The sequence below is a fragment of the Pogona vitticeps genome, chromosome 3 (genome assembly GCF_051106095.1).
Source record: "Pogona vitticeps strain Pit_001003342236 chromosome 3, PviZW2.1, whole genome shotgun sequence".
Taxonomy (NCBI): domain Eukaryota; kingdom Metazoa; phylum Chordata; class Lepidosauria; order Squamata; family Agamidae; genus Pogona; species Pogona vitticeps.
The window spans coordinates 236,677,521-236,695,013 of record NC_135785.1 but is presented as its reverse complement, the minus strand read 5'-3'; the positions used below and the strand labels follow the sequence as shown (position 1 = coordinate 236,695,013).

The following is a 17,493-nucleotide window of genomic DNA, read 5'->3' as shown; positions in this document are numbered from 1 at the left end:
CTAGTTCCAAGACCCCTATTCAGAGCACTTTACCATGGTCTCTCGAGATTTAAGGATGCCTACTAATTCAGTATTCCTACCCCCTGGACTCAGAGAACAAGCTTCATCCTAATGATAGCCCATTCGATACTTGAAAAGGAGTAGCATTTCACCTCTTAACCCTTTCTTCTCCAAGCTAAACCAAAGCCCTTCCTCAAAGGGCTTGCATCCCAGTCCCTCTACTATCATCATCCTCCGCCTCTGCAAATGTTCCAGCTTTCTGATAACCTCCTAAACTGTGGTCGATAGGACAGGTCAGAGAACTTTGGGTGATCAAAGTGATGCTATTATTTCCCTTTGTCTGGTCACTACATTTTTATTGATGCAACCCAGAATTCTATTACCTTTTTGTGTGTGTTTGGTTTATATTGTTTGTTTTTGTTTTGTTTTGTTTTGTTTTTTGGCCACTGCATGACACTGTTGACTCATGGACAGTCTGTAATCTACTAATGGCTCCATCTGTCACTTCTCTCCAAATGACAAGGAACCATTGACAAACCCTCTTTGGGTATGATTTATGAACTATATACAAATCCACATAACAACAGTGCCACTGAGCCCACATTTTGCCAGGCTGTTTGTAAGAATATTACAGGTAGCATTGTCAACAGCCTTGTTTCAACAAAAATGTGAATAGAGTATTAATGACAAAACTAGAAACAAATTTCCAACCACTTCTGCTTTTTAATAAAGTGAAGGTAAATCATTTTTTTGAGGATGCAGCCCGTGGTGATTCCAATGTTGAATCATAAGTGAATAATTTATACTAGTCACATAGATCAGAACAAATTATAGTATTATATGTTTTATTTTTTATTTCAAGAAAATATTTATACAATTTTGTTTGCTTGTCTCTCAGTCTGGAAAAACAAATGACTACAAAAAAAAACCCTAACAAAAACACCAGAGTTAGAGCAGACGTTTTGTGGTGTATTTACCACCATATTACGTAGGAGAACAACTGCTTAGCTTAAACTTTCATTTTTCAGTGTCCCAACTGAAAAGACAGTTTGACCAGACTAAAAACAAACAAATTGGGAACAAATTGCGGAAGCGGGATTAACCATTACCATTAGGCAGTTAGCTAACATAGCAGATGCTGGGGAGTATGCAGCGGTAGAAAATTTTGAGTGACGTAGCAGCCTTCCTGCACCTCCTAAGCCAACCTTCTGCCATGCTGCCAGAGCTAAAGAAAGATTCAGTCACCAGAACTGTATGTAGAACTGGAGGAGCAGCAGAATAAGCCATCTTGTTTCAAATACAAGATAAACCAGCACAGTGCATGGTGAATCGGCATACAGCTACATCTGTAACTGCAGGGTTATTTGGGAAATGAGGGATTACTCTTAGATCTAGCACCATTTTTCAAAATGTGCACCCTCTTTATAAATTAGGCAAAGCTACAGACAGTTTGTTGGAGACGATACAAATTTAATATTCATGCATGCATACCATTGAATATCCACTGATATCACTGGATGAAATTAAAGAACAAACATAAATGCTACAGTTACAGTAGTTGATTAAAAGGAGAAAGACATTCCAATCCTTGCTTTAAAAAACAGTTAACAAAACACTGATATTTAAGCAAGCCATTTCATGACTATCTATGTTTTTGCAATAATTTTATTCAGCACATTCATCTATTTGAGATTATATTCAGCACACAGTAAGCATGATTTATTGTAATTTTACCCATTCTGACACTTGTTTTTCTAAATTGTTTGCAAGCTACCATGGGATCCTCAGGAGCAGATCTGAAATAAATGTAACAAATCAGTGGAATCTACATGCACATTGACTCATAATTGTGAAAAAGACAGGGTACGAATTACACAAACAAATATGCAGACCAGTGGTTAAGATCAGTTAAGAGTACCAGTTGGGCTTAGGCCCAAACAACATTCACTTACAAGAGGAATGAAAAAGGATCTCGTTCTTTTCCCTTGTTATATTTTACATTTGAATTGATGGTTTCCTGCTGGGTCAGGTATCCTTGAACGTAGTACAGTGGAACATCGATTTACAAACGTCCCTACCTATGAACATTTAGACTTACAAACCGCTCCGTTCGCAAAATTCTGCTTTGACTTGCAAACGGAGCTTCGACTTACAAATGGAAAAAAAATGTTCTATTTAAAAGGTTTTCTCCTGCCCTTTTTTAAAGCTAAAAGGTGCTTGGTTCTGTTTAAAAGGTACTTGGGGTAAAAGGTCTTGTGTTTAGAAGGTGTTCCTCCCCCCTCCTTTCCTGCTCTTTTTTTGACCTAAATTCATCTTAGGTCAAAAGAAGAAAAAAGAAAAAAATTCTCCCCCTAGTGGTAGAGTACGGATTAACCAGCTTTGCATTACAGTCGTGCCCCACTTAACGATTACCCCGCATTATGACAAATCCGCTTCATGACGATGTTTTTGCAATTGCAATTGCGATCGTCGGGTTTTCAAAATGGCTGCCGGGTGCTTAAAATGGCTCCGCACTGCGCTTAGGGACGGATTCCTCGCTATACAGGCACCGAAAATGGCCGCCATATGGAGGATCTTCGCTGGATGGTGAGTTTTTAGCCCACTGGAACACATTGAACGATTTTCAATGCGTTTCAATGGATTTTTTAATTTCGCTTTACGACGTTTTCACTCTACAACAATTTCGCTGGAACGAATTAACGTAGTTAAGCGAGGCACCACTGTAGTTCCTATGGGAACTAATGCCTCTACTTGTGAACAGCACCCCTAGATAAGAACAAAAAAACAGGCAGAACGGATTAAATGCTTTTCAATGCATTCCTATGGGAAATTTTGCTTCGATTTACAAACATTTCAACGTACGAACACCATTCCAATATGGATTAAGTTTGTACGTTGAGGTTCCACTGTACATGAAATATACCTATAGACAGCTGGGTTTTGTTGCATACTGAGAAAACACTTTTATAAGATGTTGAATGGAATTGCATTTACAAGAGGAATGGCACAATTTAAACAGAACCACCTCTGAAGGTAACATCTTAATGGCCTGAATCCTGTTGATTTCAGAAAGTGCTAAGTAAGCAATCATACAAACAAACCTTTTCGTGCTGACATTCATTTTGTTCCACTGCTTCCATGGCCACTGGCTACTCTAGTTAGGACTAATAATGGGATTTAGGCCATTGAATTCTGGGCACTGGTTACAGCATACATTTGAACATTTCCCCTTCCAAGACTACACTGGTTATTTTCACTATGGACGGTTTACTACTTCTGCAGTTTCAAGAATCAGACGATGCTAAACTATCTACCAGCCTCCATGTTCAGCCCACCACTTTCTATTTGCTCTAGACTAGAATCAATGACCAAAAGAATATAGTGCTGAATTATGAGGCTATGGGCAAAGAAAAAAAATATATTGACTTTTTCCAGCTAGAAACAAAAGTCTTTAGCCAACCCACACATCAGACATACTGTGCATTTATTACTGCAAAAATAGTCTACATAAGTAGACACAACAAAATTGAAAAAGAGACAGGAAACTCTTCCAGAAGTGATCAGTGTAAGTGTTTTGTAATTATTTACAGAAATACATCTTGTGGTTACACTGAAATATAACCATAAGCATGACAGAAATAACTGATCGAGATAAGCAATTTATTTCCTGTTGTATTTCATATTTTGTCAGGCTTCTCAAATTCTTCACCTGACAGGGACTATATCTTTTCTCTTAACTATAGGGAAGCAAACATTTGCACATGGACCTATTTCAAGTGTAGTTTGCACAAGTAACACATTACTGGAAACAAGGTCTAGAATATCACATGTAAGACGCAGGCATTCTTGGCCTCCTCCTGTTCCATTTCTATCAGGTTTTCCCACAGCTGGTGGTGTGCCAATTTCCTTACAAGGAAATGACAACTAAGCAAGTGCTGGATTATTTGACTGCACAGTACAATGGACCCTTGTATTCTTTCTTCCAAATGATGAAAGGAGAAAAACCAATACTGCCACAGTCCAGTAACTCACTTAACATCTCTTCAAATAATTTCTGTAACGTTTCACAGTGATTAAGCTACCCTTTTCTCAGCAATCCTTTGACCCAAGAATAGCACTGCTGACGTTTCAAAACAAAAAACAAAAAACACTAAAAAGGACCAAACTAAATGCTACAAGGAGACATGTAAATCAAAGCACTCCCAGAATTATTTTAATATTAATAGCAATTTGGGTGGACAGCTGAATCAAATTGTTGTGTGTGTGTCATCTGCCATCAAGTCACATCTGACCTCTAATGATCCTAATAAGGTTTCCAAGGTATTTGAGATATTTAAAGAATGGTTTTACCCATTGCCACCCCACAGTGAGTCTCCATGGCCAGGTGGGGCTCTGAACACAAGTCCCCCAAGTCTTAGTCTGTCTCACTATCTGCTACACCATACTGGTTCTCAATCAGATTAGGAGACTTTAATTCATTCCTGTGGTCCAATTTAATGTCAGGCTGAAAACCCGATAAGTTGCTCCATGGGAGAAAACCCACAAGCAAGCATTTAGCTTTCTTCAGATGCCAATGAATGAATGCTGCAAGTGTTTTGAATGTAAACACAGACAGAAAACCATGTACAGATTTGAAGTACATCAAATGACATACAAAGCAAGACAGAAGGCTCCTTGTAGACAAGGGCTGGAAAGAATAGCCAGCTATATTAAAAGGGAAGGAGCTGCAGCCAGCAACAGAAAGAAGGAGTTGGAGATAACTGGTTGTTGGAATGTTAACTCAGATGGAGCACACTTGAAACAACACAATTACACAATTGGTATGGAGCCAAAACCGTTATTACCAACACACTCAAAAGAGGTACAGTATCTGCACATAGCAGACAATCTCAAATTCAGCATACAGATATAAAAGTAGAATATTGGTTGATCTTCCACCATGCTGTCTTAGCCTAACCTGTCTTATACAACTGTTGCACAATTACTAATGGGAAGGATGAGAGCCCTGCATATCACCTTGAACGAAAGCAAGATATAAATATAATAAGCAAGATAATAAAAGACTGCCCATATGAATGCACTGACACAAAATATTGGCTGAGGGGAGACAACCACATTAAAGAGGGGATCAGAACAGAGTGGAAAGAAAAAGACATCAGAGTCATAACAGCATACATAAAAAGCAGGAAAAAAATCATCTCATTCTTGATAGGTGATCTGTTGTTTCACACAAAGAAGATATACTTTTACATCTGTTTTAAGTGACACCTGTGTAAGAAAGCAATGGGGGGAAATGAAGAAGGTAATTTAGTTAGAACAGGAACAAAAAAAGGCCGAATCCAAGTGATGAAAACCCAAAAAGATACCAAAGAAAAATGCTCCTGCTCCAACTCAACTGTTATTTAGTCTGATACAGTACTTTTTTAAAAGCAAGCCTACCATTTTGCTTCCTCCAGTGACTATATTCTAGTCAGGGCTGAACAGGATGTAATCTAACAAAAGGAATGTAAGGTAATGCCTAGATGCAAAAACATATTTCTATTCTCAGAACATGACTGCAGATCACTGATATAGATAGTGGGAAATTAAGACAGGTGTATTTATATAAACAAAAGTTTATTCTTCCCCAGTGACAGCTTGATCCTCACTGTCCCCTATAAACAAATATATACTCAAAATGGCTACCAAAACTGTTCCAGTAACACACTGACATTTATTTTAGTCATGCAATAATTTTTTTTTTAAAAAAAAGAAGTGTATGGGTTTTTCTGTACTGGTCACAAGAATAATTTCTATAACTGGCATTGAAAATGGCAAAAACCAATATTAAAGCAATGGGTTGTTTTTTTTCCCCTTGCCAACTGCTCAGCAGAATCAAACTGATCTTTGAAAATAAATTCCCTGTTTCCCTGAAAATAAGACCTAACCTGAAAATAAGCCCTAGCATGATTTTTCAGGATGCTCGTAATATAAGCCCTATCCCCAAAATAAGTTCCAGTTAAGTAAAACCCTGCCCTCCCCCATTGTGCAGCAACCAGAAAAAGATGACATGGCTGTATTTGAATAAATGTAGATTGTTGTACTTGGAAAAAAAATAAAACATCCCCTGAAAATAAGCCCTAATGCGTTTTTGGAGCAAATATTAATATAAGACCCTGTCTTCTTTTCGGAGAAACACAGTATCAGCATGCTATATTTATATGACTGCTACAAACTTTACTTTTCTGTATAATATTATCCATAGCACAATATCTGCAACATAATGTTTACGACATACCCTATATCTGATGAATCAAAGCAATAAGAGGTTAATTTCACAATTATCCTAAGAGATGCAAATAAACCAATATTATACTATATTTCTAAAGGGAATGATGAAACACTTCTGAGTATTCTCTACCTAGAAAACCCTGAAAAAGGTTGCCATAAGTCAGAACTGATTTGACAGTTATTATTACTAAATAATTGCTGTAACTGGTCACAGTGTGATCCATTTATTTTAAATAGTCACAATGTTGATTATTTTGAGGCTCTTAGCATCTCATCTTAAAAGATTATACTCGTAAAAACCCTTTACCATTTGACTGGGATTTCTTAAAACATAAAAAATCAACTGTAGATTATCAATACTGTAGCTGCAAATAATTTTAATTCATTTACAGAGACGGTGCTTTCTTCTACTAATTTCTCAAATAAGAAGTGCATTTATCACAACTGCTAGTAAGCATCTAGCTTTCAAATGTCACTGACCATAGAATCTTGGCTATAACTATTAATATATTTATTTAATTTTAAAAAACCCTACAGCATGTACTTATTTTCTCTGAACTTGCATTCTTGGATCCATTTCCACCCTTCTTTTTCTGCACTTATAAAGTCATTACTACTCACAATATTTCTTCCTACTGTATAACTGCTGCCTGTTATGCAAGTTGTAAAGATGGTTCATGATTAATTTCTAACAAATATTTATATTCCACATGTTTGGGAGAAAGGTAGGTGGATAAAGATATAGGCATATATAATTTTTCAATATTACATTTCTAATTAGGCCAATGAATATGGGGACTCTATTTGAAATATTAAAATTTTCCACTGTCTAACAGTGCCAGGAATAAAATCCTTGTGTAGCAGCAGCAACCTTTCAATCCTTTGTGCTGAAGAAGCTAGTTCCTTAGCAACCAGCAGAGACAACCATGTTGCCAAGGAAATCTGGAAGCCATTTATTAAAAGTATGAAAGAAAGCAACATCTGAGAAAACCACACGTTCATCCACAAACAAAGCTTTATCTTCTAGTCATTTCTTCATTATATATTTTCCATCAGGTCATGAGCCAATGTTAGTGGTGTATGGAAGATACTTTAATGTATTCACAGTATCTTGCAAGCCTGATGATGGCAAATATTAAAAGGAGGGGAAAAAGAAGAAAGAGCAAGACCACTATGAATGTTCTTTTGACTCCCAACATTCCAAGTATTGGATGGGATTCCAAGAGCTATTTAGGAAGCATTCCAGCGCTTGGATATACCCAGTCAAGATTTTTCATGTTCATTCCCTTTCAAATTCAGAGCCTTGTGTCACACAACAATACTGTACTTACAAAAGCCTTAAGCAAACAAATATGCTAGCTCAAACCACCAGTATCCAGGACAATATGGTATGGACCATAGCCATAGATGTTATCTGGAATTTTTTTAGGTATCAGGGACACTCATTCAATAAATAATAAATTTCATTTAGAACAGAGGAGAGATTAACTTTCTGCAGATTCTATACAGGAATTGTGCTTTTTAGTTATAAACGAATAAACTGCTATCAGATCATGCCTGCCTTTAGTTGTATCAATTTGTACCCTGTAGCAGGAATGGGTAAAGTATGACTCTCCAGCTGTCAGTGGTTCACAACTCAGTACACTGCTGTTCTGGGAGCTGCAATCCAGAACAACTAAAAAGACTTATATTTTGCTGATCCCCTGCCCTATGAAATCTCTTTTAATTGTATATGTGGGGAAGAGAAATACTGAGCACTTACCAGATTCCAGAATATGTAATTCATTGTGACAGATTATTAAATATTTATACAAAAAAACCTGCTCTCCACCTCTCTAGTGTTAACACAGCAGCTAAGAAGCCTAAAACATAATAAAATCCCAAAACAATGAAAATACAGTGTAATAAGATAGATATAGGTGCAGTAGGTAAGCCAACACTGATGGGCAGAATTCCCCTATTGGATAAAATATAAATAGGAATGGATTTACCATTCAGTAAAACAGTATGGGGTGAGCAACCAAGCCTTCCAGGGTTCCACAATTTAAGGGTGGCCACAGAGAAAACTCTCTCTCTTGAGTCAGCCAATTCCAACCTATACTGTATTTGGGGAGGGACGTGGTGGCGCTGTGGGCTAAACCACAGAAGCCTGTGCTGCAGGGTCAGAAGACCAAGCAGTCGTAAGATTGAATCCACACGACGGAGTGAGCGCCCGTCGCTTGTCCCAGCTCCCACCAACCTAGCGGTTTGAAAGCATGCAAAATGCAAGTAGATTAATAGGGACCACCTCGGTGGGAAGGTAACAGCGTTCCGTGTCTAAGTCGCACTGGCCATGTGACCACGGAAGATTGTCTTCAGACAAAAACGCTGGCTCTATGGCTTGGAAACGGAGATGAGCACCGCCCCCCAGGGTCGAACACGACTGGACAAAAATTGTCAAGGGGAACCTTGCTTCGACTTGCAGCCAGAGCTTTGAGTTACAAACAAAAGAGGCAGGGGGAAAGGGTGGGGAATTCAAATTACAGGACTAACCATTGGTCGGCGAAGAGCTTCTTTCTAGCTCATTCGCCCCAACAGTTAGTGTGTGTTTGTTTGCAGAGAGGCTTTGGTCTGCCTGGTGCTGCTTTCTGCTCCTGGGTGAGTACATTTACAGTGTTTTGCAGGGTGGGTGTGGGTTGGGGTGGTATGTTTCTGTGCTGTGATTTATTTATTTATTTATTTATTTATTTATTTATTTATTTATTTATTTATTTATTTATTTATTTAATTATTTAGGTGTGTGTTTTTCGCCAGCCCCATCGCATTCCGATGGGGCTGGCTGTGGGCATGTGTGTGTTTTTAATTTTTTTCCCCCAGCCCCATCGTATTTCGCTAGCTAGAGAGAGAGAGAGAGTGAGTGATTTTTTTTCACAGCCCCATCACGTTCCGATGGGTTGGCTGTGGGTGTGGGTGTTTTTTCCCCAGCCCCATTGAAGTGTGTGTGTGTTTTGGTGATTGGGGGGGGGTCTGGAATGGATTAATTGCATTCCAATGCATTCTATGGTAAATCGTGCTTCAACTTGGAACCATTTCAAGTTACACTCATCTTCTGGAACAGATTATGGTCATAAGTCAAGGCACCACTGTATAACTTTGCTATATAAATGTTTCTCAAAAGTGTGCACTGCAGTTCATACAATATTTAGGTTTTATACTGTATCTTGCATTGGTGAAAAAACATTACACAGTGTTAATTTAGGTTTCCCTTTTAACAAAATAGCGCTTCTGGGAGCAGAGGTTCCTTTCTCTGCATAGAATTGCTGCTTCCCCACCCAGTTGTCTAACAGAGCCCACTGAAATGTATTAGAAGGTAACAAGAATGGTGTGTAAGATCTATAGACTTTTGGATCTACAAAAGTCTATAGATCCAAAGATGTGAAAAAGGTCGTTGTAAGGCCTTCTCATCACGTATCCTCTTTTACAGAGAGACAGTCAACCTAGAGCATGCCCAACTCTTCAGTTTCTCCTAAAGACCTCCATCAATGGAAATTAATTAGTTCCTATGTCAAAATATTATTACCAATATGAAATGCACCTTAATAATATTTAACTGAAATCTACCACCTTGTGACTTGAGCCAGAAAACTACTTGATTGTGCCTAAAGTCCAATAGATCTATTTATAAATAGACCTTGCCCTCTTTAATCTCCTTCACATATTTGAATTGAGCTTTTTTACCCCTTTCCAACTAGTCTTCCCTTACGTTAAATCAATTCAGTTTCTTTAAACTTCCCACACAGAATATTTTTCTCAAACACTATGTATCTTCATGACCCTTCTAAATCCCAATACTGTATGCTGAAATACTTCAGTGTCTAGAACTGAATACTGTACAGTTTTTCAGATGTCTGATTTGTGCAAAATACAGTAAATTATAATTGTTACTTACTTTGAAACTATGGCACTATTAACTCACCAAACTTCAATTAACACTCCCCCTCCTGCCACCCAAACTGACAGTGGTCATTTATTCTACAATAACCTCAACCACTGGTTTGGCAAAATAAACAATTTAAGTTAATTGTGTTGTCTCTTCATGGGAATGTCCAGGATGAACCTAGACAGCAAAAGTAGCAAAGCAGTACAAAAGCAGAGTCTATAGTTGAGATTTTAAGACAGGTTTGTAAAAGCAGAAATATCAAGCTGAGAAAGGAACATTGTTTTTTAATTGACCTCCATCTCTTGCAATTAGTATGTCAGATTGCTTTCAACAAGCACATCCAAGCCATAAAGTCCTGCTGACTTTGGGAATATAAACCTCCAAGGAAACACAAATCACATGCATTTGAATTTTTGTGTGTTAAGAGCTGAGTAAGCATTTCTAGCAACATTGAGAAATGTATTTAGATGGTTAGCAAAATTCTATCAGTCTTTCTTCTAGCACTTTAGCTGAAGATGACATATACAAAGCAAAGAAGCAATGGGAGGGGAGACAGCCAATCTTTATGGATAGTTGCAGATGCACATAAGACAGAGTTAATAACTATTGGACTAAATGGGCTGGATAAAAGACCATTCTGGATGAGACCATGCTGTCCAAATAAAGATCAGGCAAAGCTATAAATAAATGAGACAAAAACATTGTGGCATTTTAAAAGACTAACTACTATCTTTTAATACGAGCTTTCATGTGACACCCACTTATTCAGACTTTGTCCACAAAAGCTCACATTAAAACATAGCAGTATTCTTTAAGGTCTGCTCTTAAAGAAGACATTTTTGTCTTTTATTTATTTATTTATTTATTTATTTATTTGTTTGTTTGTTTGTTTGTTTGTTTGTTTGTTTGTTTGTTTGTTGTTGTTGTTGTTGTTGTTGTTTTGTTCTTGTCTGAAATGCTAGCACAGACTAACATGGCTACCTCTTCTAAAACTGCAAAATACAGTGGGGTCTTGACTTGAGAACTTAATCCATATTGGAAGGCGGTTCTCAAGTCAAAAAGTTTGCAGGTCAAATCTGCATTTCCCATAGGAATGCATTGAAAAACATTTGATCCGTATCTGCTCTTTTCCGTCCATAGAAACTAATGGGAAGCTGCTATTCTGCCTTCGACCACTAGAGGGGGATATTTTGTTTCTTTTTTTTCTTAGGTCAAGAAAGGTTCAGGGAAGGCAGGGAAAATACAGTCCAGGCAGTACAGTACCAGGCAGTCTGAAGACTGTCTCCCAATCCACTCTCTAAACGCTGGGAGGAGTGAGGAAGCAGACAGGCACCCTTTTCACTGGCCAACAGTTAACTGAAAGTTCAAATTTTGCACTTTCCCTGCCTCCCACGTGGTTTTTTTTTTCAGTTTGTAACTCAAATCTAAGTATTTAAGTCAAGTCAATATTTTCCTATGAGAGTGGTTCTTAAGTCAAAATGTTCTTAACTCGAGCCGTTCTTAAGTCAAGACCCCACTGTAAAGATCTGTTTCACTGTTTTGGAATATTCTTGCAAACAGGATTGGTCCAGAACATTCCACATCATTGGACTGGGCACTTCATGAATAGTCCAGAAAAACTGTAGATACACATCCCCAAAATCCATGGCAGATGTTTGTGCCAGGTCTATTTGTGTGCAATCTCAAGCACCATCCATTGCAACATGGTTTGAATTTTCCATGCCAGTCTTCAGACAAAGGTTTGGCAACTGCACTGTGACTGTTGCCACATTGCCTGCTTCTGAGACATAAAACTTTTTAGCTGTGGGGCTGGCAGGTAATTTGTCAGATCATGGTTCTGTTGGATTTTCTTGATGCTAATGACTCTAGGATAAACAGTGCTTCCAATACTGTTTTTATGGTGAGGTTTGTTATACTTCTCCTACTTGTTTTGAATTACATGCCACCCCTGGAAATTTGTCTTGAAGGATAACTTATCAGCTTGACTGACTCAATAAATATAGCTGTTTCATGTGCATCTGCTAAGATTATCAACCACATGAAATGGGCTCCAGCAAGAAAGAATTTGGATCTACTATTCCTGCACAGCAAGCATCCAGTCAGATGTATTCGTAAACTGATCAATGATGCCTTCCACTCTTTTAATCAAAGTCTTGATTTACCACTTTGCCTTCTGCTGGGGGTCTTTCAGCCTGTCAGTATAAGAATGATTATTTAACCCAAGTCAAAAGATAATTAAAAATAGTTCAAACTGTGGGTTTGACTCTTCATTCACTTGATGAATAAGTATCTTTGCATCTTTAAGCCCTAAAGCCTCAAAGGAACTTGGTATGGTAGAAACTTCCAAGATGCAGCACTTAATATAAAAACTAAATCCACCATAACCTGGAAGAGAGAGAAAGATAGAAACGCTTGCTCAGCCTGAAGAGTTTATGTTGAACTCTGCTATCAAAGTCTTATCCTCCTTCACCAGTTGTGAAATACTGTGGCCTTCTGCCCTAGTCTCCAAAATTGCAAATTTCCCCCATCTCTGCTGATTTCATACTCCCTCCATGTCTCCTCTCCATGCATAAAGCACTGTAGTCTGCTGTAGAACCGCAGTCCTAAAGGAATATTTCCTCCCGTATCTAAACTTCAAGGACTCTTTCCTACTGAAAATCCTGATTAAAAGTCTCAGAAGCCAACATTTCATCAAGGAGGGAAAACATCCCTGTAGCAAATGTATTAATCTTCAAAGAGACTTTGCAGGGCATGGTGATGAAGGCAAAAGAGGGAAAAAATGTATATCATCTGCAAGAAACTACAACAAAACAACAACAAAAAGATCAACATCATCATCAGAATAAATTATGCAGGAGAGGAAAAGCATACAGAGGAATAAACGTTTGGCACCAAAGAAGGTGAAAAAGTTATTTTACACTTCATCTACTTCCTCTAAGGAAAAGATCCCAAGATTTGTTCCTGTCAACTTACAGAACCTGACTGGCCATAGAAAATAAAGGAAAGAAACACAGGATTAATCAAATGGATGATCCAAGCTTATAAAGAGGACCCAGAGTGGGAATGAAGGGCACTGGTTCCGTTTAGTCTAGAATACCATCCAGCAAGGCCAATACTAAGGGACTGTGGAAGTTAGTTTGAACTCTCTGAGGGTCAAAACTGCTCCAGCTTTAGCCAAGAGTAAATACTAGTAGAGAACTGATCACTGAACAATTATGAAAGTTGAACAGGAAAAAAACAAAACAAAAAAGCCATATTGGAGCAGGCGGAGGTATTCGTATATGAATATCTCTGTGCAGATGGAGTTAACTCACGCTTCAGGCGGCAGCCCCGCTCATCCTTCCAATCACTCCCAGAGCCTCACTCTCTTCCTGCTCGGCTAGCCACTCCAGGCACGGGGAGGGAGGACAAGTCTCCCTGCATGGCTGCCAAGTGGCTAGCTGAGCAGGAAGAGAGTGAGGCTCTGGGAGTGATTGGAAGGATGAGTGGGGCTGCCACCACCAGACGCATGAGTGGACGGTCCAGCCCCAGGGGCCAAACCCTCATTAAGTCCAGCTGTGTGGAAATATTCGTATATATGAATACCCCCATCTCTAGAGCAGACCAAAGATCCACCTAGCCTTGTGTTTATGCACTGTCTAACCAGCTCTCTGCTGAAAACCTACAAGCAGACAGGAGCTTCCCTCTTGGGTTCCTGTGCCACTGGCATATTGGGACATATTGTCCATGCCATCAGAGCTAATATATAGTAACCATGACTCTTAGCCACTAATGACCTTATCCTTCGTTGACTTGTCTAATTCCCTTTCTCAGTCATCTAGGGCAGCTCCCCTGAGCACATCTTGCAGTGCCAATTTCACAGCTTATCTGTGTACTGGATGAACACATACTGACGTTATCTCTTAAATTTCCCACTATTTAACTTAAGTGGATAAACCTGGGTTCTTATGCTATAAGAAAAACAGGAAAACTTCTCCCTATAAATATTCTCCATAGTTTTATACAACTTTATCATGTCCTTCCCTATTCACCATTTTTAGGGTGAACAATGCTAAATAACCTAACCTTTCATCATAGGTTTTCCAGATGCTTTATTCTACAGATGCTAGAGTTGTGAGGAATTACTTCTCGTTTCCCATTAAGGCACAGGAGATACCTTAGCTGCTATCTTATACCAAGTCAGATAAGTAGCACATCTAGCTCTGTACTATCTTCACTGACTTACAGCAGCTGTCCTAGATCTCAAGCTGGTATCCTTGTAGCCATACTTGGAGATACCAGGGGTTGAATCTAGGGCCTTCTGAGCATACAGCCTGTGTGCTATCACTATAACTACAGTTATTTCTTTACTACTATCAGGATTCCTAACTGAGCCTTACATTTGATTCATCAGCAAACCTTTAGAATGGATTGAACTATTGTTTTAAAAGAAAACCACTGTTTTAGAAGGAAAAAAACAGATGTTTCTAGTGTCAGGCTAATGTATTTGTAAGCATCTTGGGACTGAAGTCTTAGACAGTTAACAGTTCAATCACTCAGCATTCACCACATTATGTCAACAATTGATCTGCTGCGATTGCGCAGTCACTTTTTGGGCCAAATCAAACTACTGGCTTTAATCTATATACCCTGAACAGCTTGGGGCCATGTTACCTGATACCCTCTTTTGCGTCACCCACAAAACTATGAGGTAGGTGACTGCAAAATGAACGACCCACTCAGTGGAGGCACGGAGCTTTGAAACAGCTTACCTAGCATCTTTTTAATGCTCTTTTTGGTACTAGGTGAAGATTCCTTTCTTCATTGTGATCTCTTAACCAGTACTTGTACTCATGATGTGTTAGTGTTATTTTCTGTTTGAGCTAGTAATCGGTGGTTTTTTTGGTTTGTTTGTTTGTTTGCTACTGATTAGACTTTTCTGCTTGCCTTTCTGCTCTTCGGGAAACACGTTTATTAGATCTTTTTTATTATCACCTTTTTTCTGCTTGAACATTGTAACTAGTTTTTTTTTTCTTGATCTGTAATCAGCAACAGAATATTTGTAGATGAATGGACATTTGATAAACTTAACTAACTATTCCACCATAACAAAATGCAAGGATATTTTAAAGTGACCTGCATTCATTTCACTTTTTAGCATTCAGTCTTTTGAAATGCTTCATCACTCAGGGCAGCATAAAACAATACCAACATAAACATAAAAACGAACAACTACAAAATATACAGTAAGGAAATATATAAGGCAACCAGCAGATTTAGTTTATTACTAAACAAATCCTAAAATAACCCACACAAATTTAAGATCTTTTTTTATTTTTATTTTCTTAAAAGTCAGGAGATACTACGCAAACATTTCCAAGAAGGAAAAGTTTGTTGCTTTTGAGAAGATTGGAATTAAGCAATAAAATACTGCATTGACTTTCACATGACCCACAAAAAAGAGGGGTGGAAATAATTAACTATGTACTCCAAAAATTTTCACTCAAATCTGTATTTAAAAGAATAATTGTACTAGAAAAGCTTTATCCTCTGATCCACATAAAACAAAATTACAATCTCCAGTCAAGAAGGCTTTAACTTTTCTAAACCCAATCTAAGAAATCTCCTATTAAATCTTACCCACTTGGAACAGGAGTTTTCTAGATTCTCTTACAAGAGCCCCAGATGGGAATTTAACTACATACACAAGTGGAAGAAACTTTTGCATTTACTGTGGATTTTCTCTCTTTAATCAAGCACAACATGGAATTTAGCAAGTAATGGGCAGGAGGGGGAGTCCATCCTTGTACTTCAGTTGCCACATAAGGGGAAAAAGGATTCTGGCAAAATAAGTGGAGCATCAGTTGCTTAAGTCAGATGGAAATCAATGACTTCCCCTACACACACACATTGACCAACAGGTTACTCCTGATGAGTGCAAAATCACTGCCTGACGTTTATGCTTGCTAAGCAGCTTTGTTTACTCACCAGACACAGTAGTCTCTATTCAAGACAAAAGGATACAAATTGTATAGCCCTAGCAGCCCCCACCCTTGGCTGGTAGGGCTATACAGCAGGCACTGCTGCTTCAACAGCACACAACGAGCAAGAAAGGAAAGCATGTATTGGGAGAAGTGCAGCAGCTCAAGTAGATACAATTTTTTTCACAGTTTTAAAGAATTAAACTGTAAGCTGTCTCAGCATTAATCAAGTCTCCCCTTCAACACTAATGAAGTCCTTCTTCTGGTCTGCAAATAAGCTCCAGTTACTTTTCTCTCTAGTTAGAGATGGGATTGTGTAGGACTACTTCCAATTCCCAATTATTTGGTAATTAGGGCCATTGTCACATGACTCTTTTATTGAAGCTGGTGGGAAATAATACAGAAGACTAAGTGGAAGCAATTGAGAATACTTGTGGCCTCATCCTGAAGCCTCATTATGGCTAAGGGCTCATCACTGTTCAGGTACGTTTCCTTGTGGACATGTGAAAAGCATGTTTTAGCTTTAGTAATAAAGCTTTTATTTATAAAAGCTGGATGAAGATGTTCTGCAGCTCAGAGTTCTAGTTTAAGTATCAAGGACATACAGAACTGTGATTTATCAGCTGAGTGGAGCTCTGTAAGTGTGCTTCAGAAACAGTGGGTGCAACCTTGTATTCTTTAAAACTCTTGGAAATTCCAAGTGTGCCAAGAACTAAAGACCTTTGTTCTTGGCAAGTTTGGAAATCCCAAGGATTCCCCAGTTTCTTCTCAGGGACTGCTACTTGCATCATTACACTAACTGTACTGCCAATAACACTGGGATGTTCTAGAAGCATTTTTCATGGTCTTCAGATGGGGCCCGAGTTATTTGGATGAGCACACACTTTACTTCATAAGATGTTTGGCAAACAAAAACAACAGGAGGGAACATGCCTGGCCTTAGCAGTCATATAATGAGCACATTGGTTATATTGAATTCCCAAAATGTACTGGCCACAGAACTTTTTACCAAAATGCAGGCAACTCCTCAAAATGTCAGAGAAACTTTCAAGTCAGACTCCAAAGGCACTAGTCACGGAAATTAACTTTAAATTGAGTTTAATGCAAGAAAGCTAATATAATGCTCTATTGCCTATTGAATCATTTCATAGTAAAGGGTCACTTGATTCCTCATTTGTTTATCCAGGTTGATGAAGGGCTTCTTTTCGGTCTAGAAGGGAACTATAGCCACCCTATCCTATGGTAGAAGAATTGCCAACATGCTCAACATCATAAGATGAAAAAATAAGCTTATGGCAAAGAAGGAGAAGGGCATTTGCTTCATATTTGAAAATTCCAGCAGTT

At 38.4% G+C, this 17,493-nt stretch overlaps 1 protein-coding gene across 4 annotated transcripts in view; it reads right to left on the bottom strand.

Moving 5' to 3' along the window:
* DCLK1 (doublecortin like kinase 1) overlaps window positions 1-17,493 on the bottom strand; it is a 259,411-nt gene that overhangs the window by 216,639 nt on the left and 25,279 nt on the right. The window lies entirely within an intron of this gene.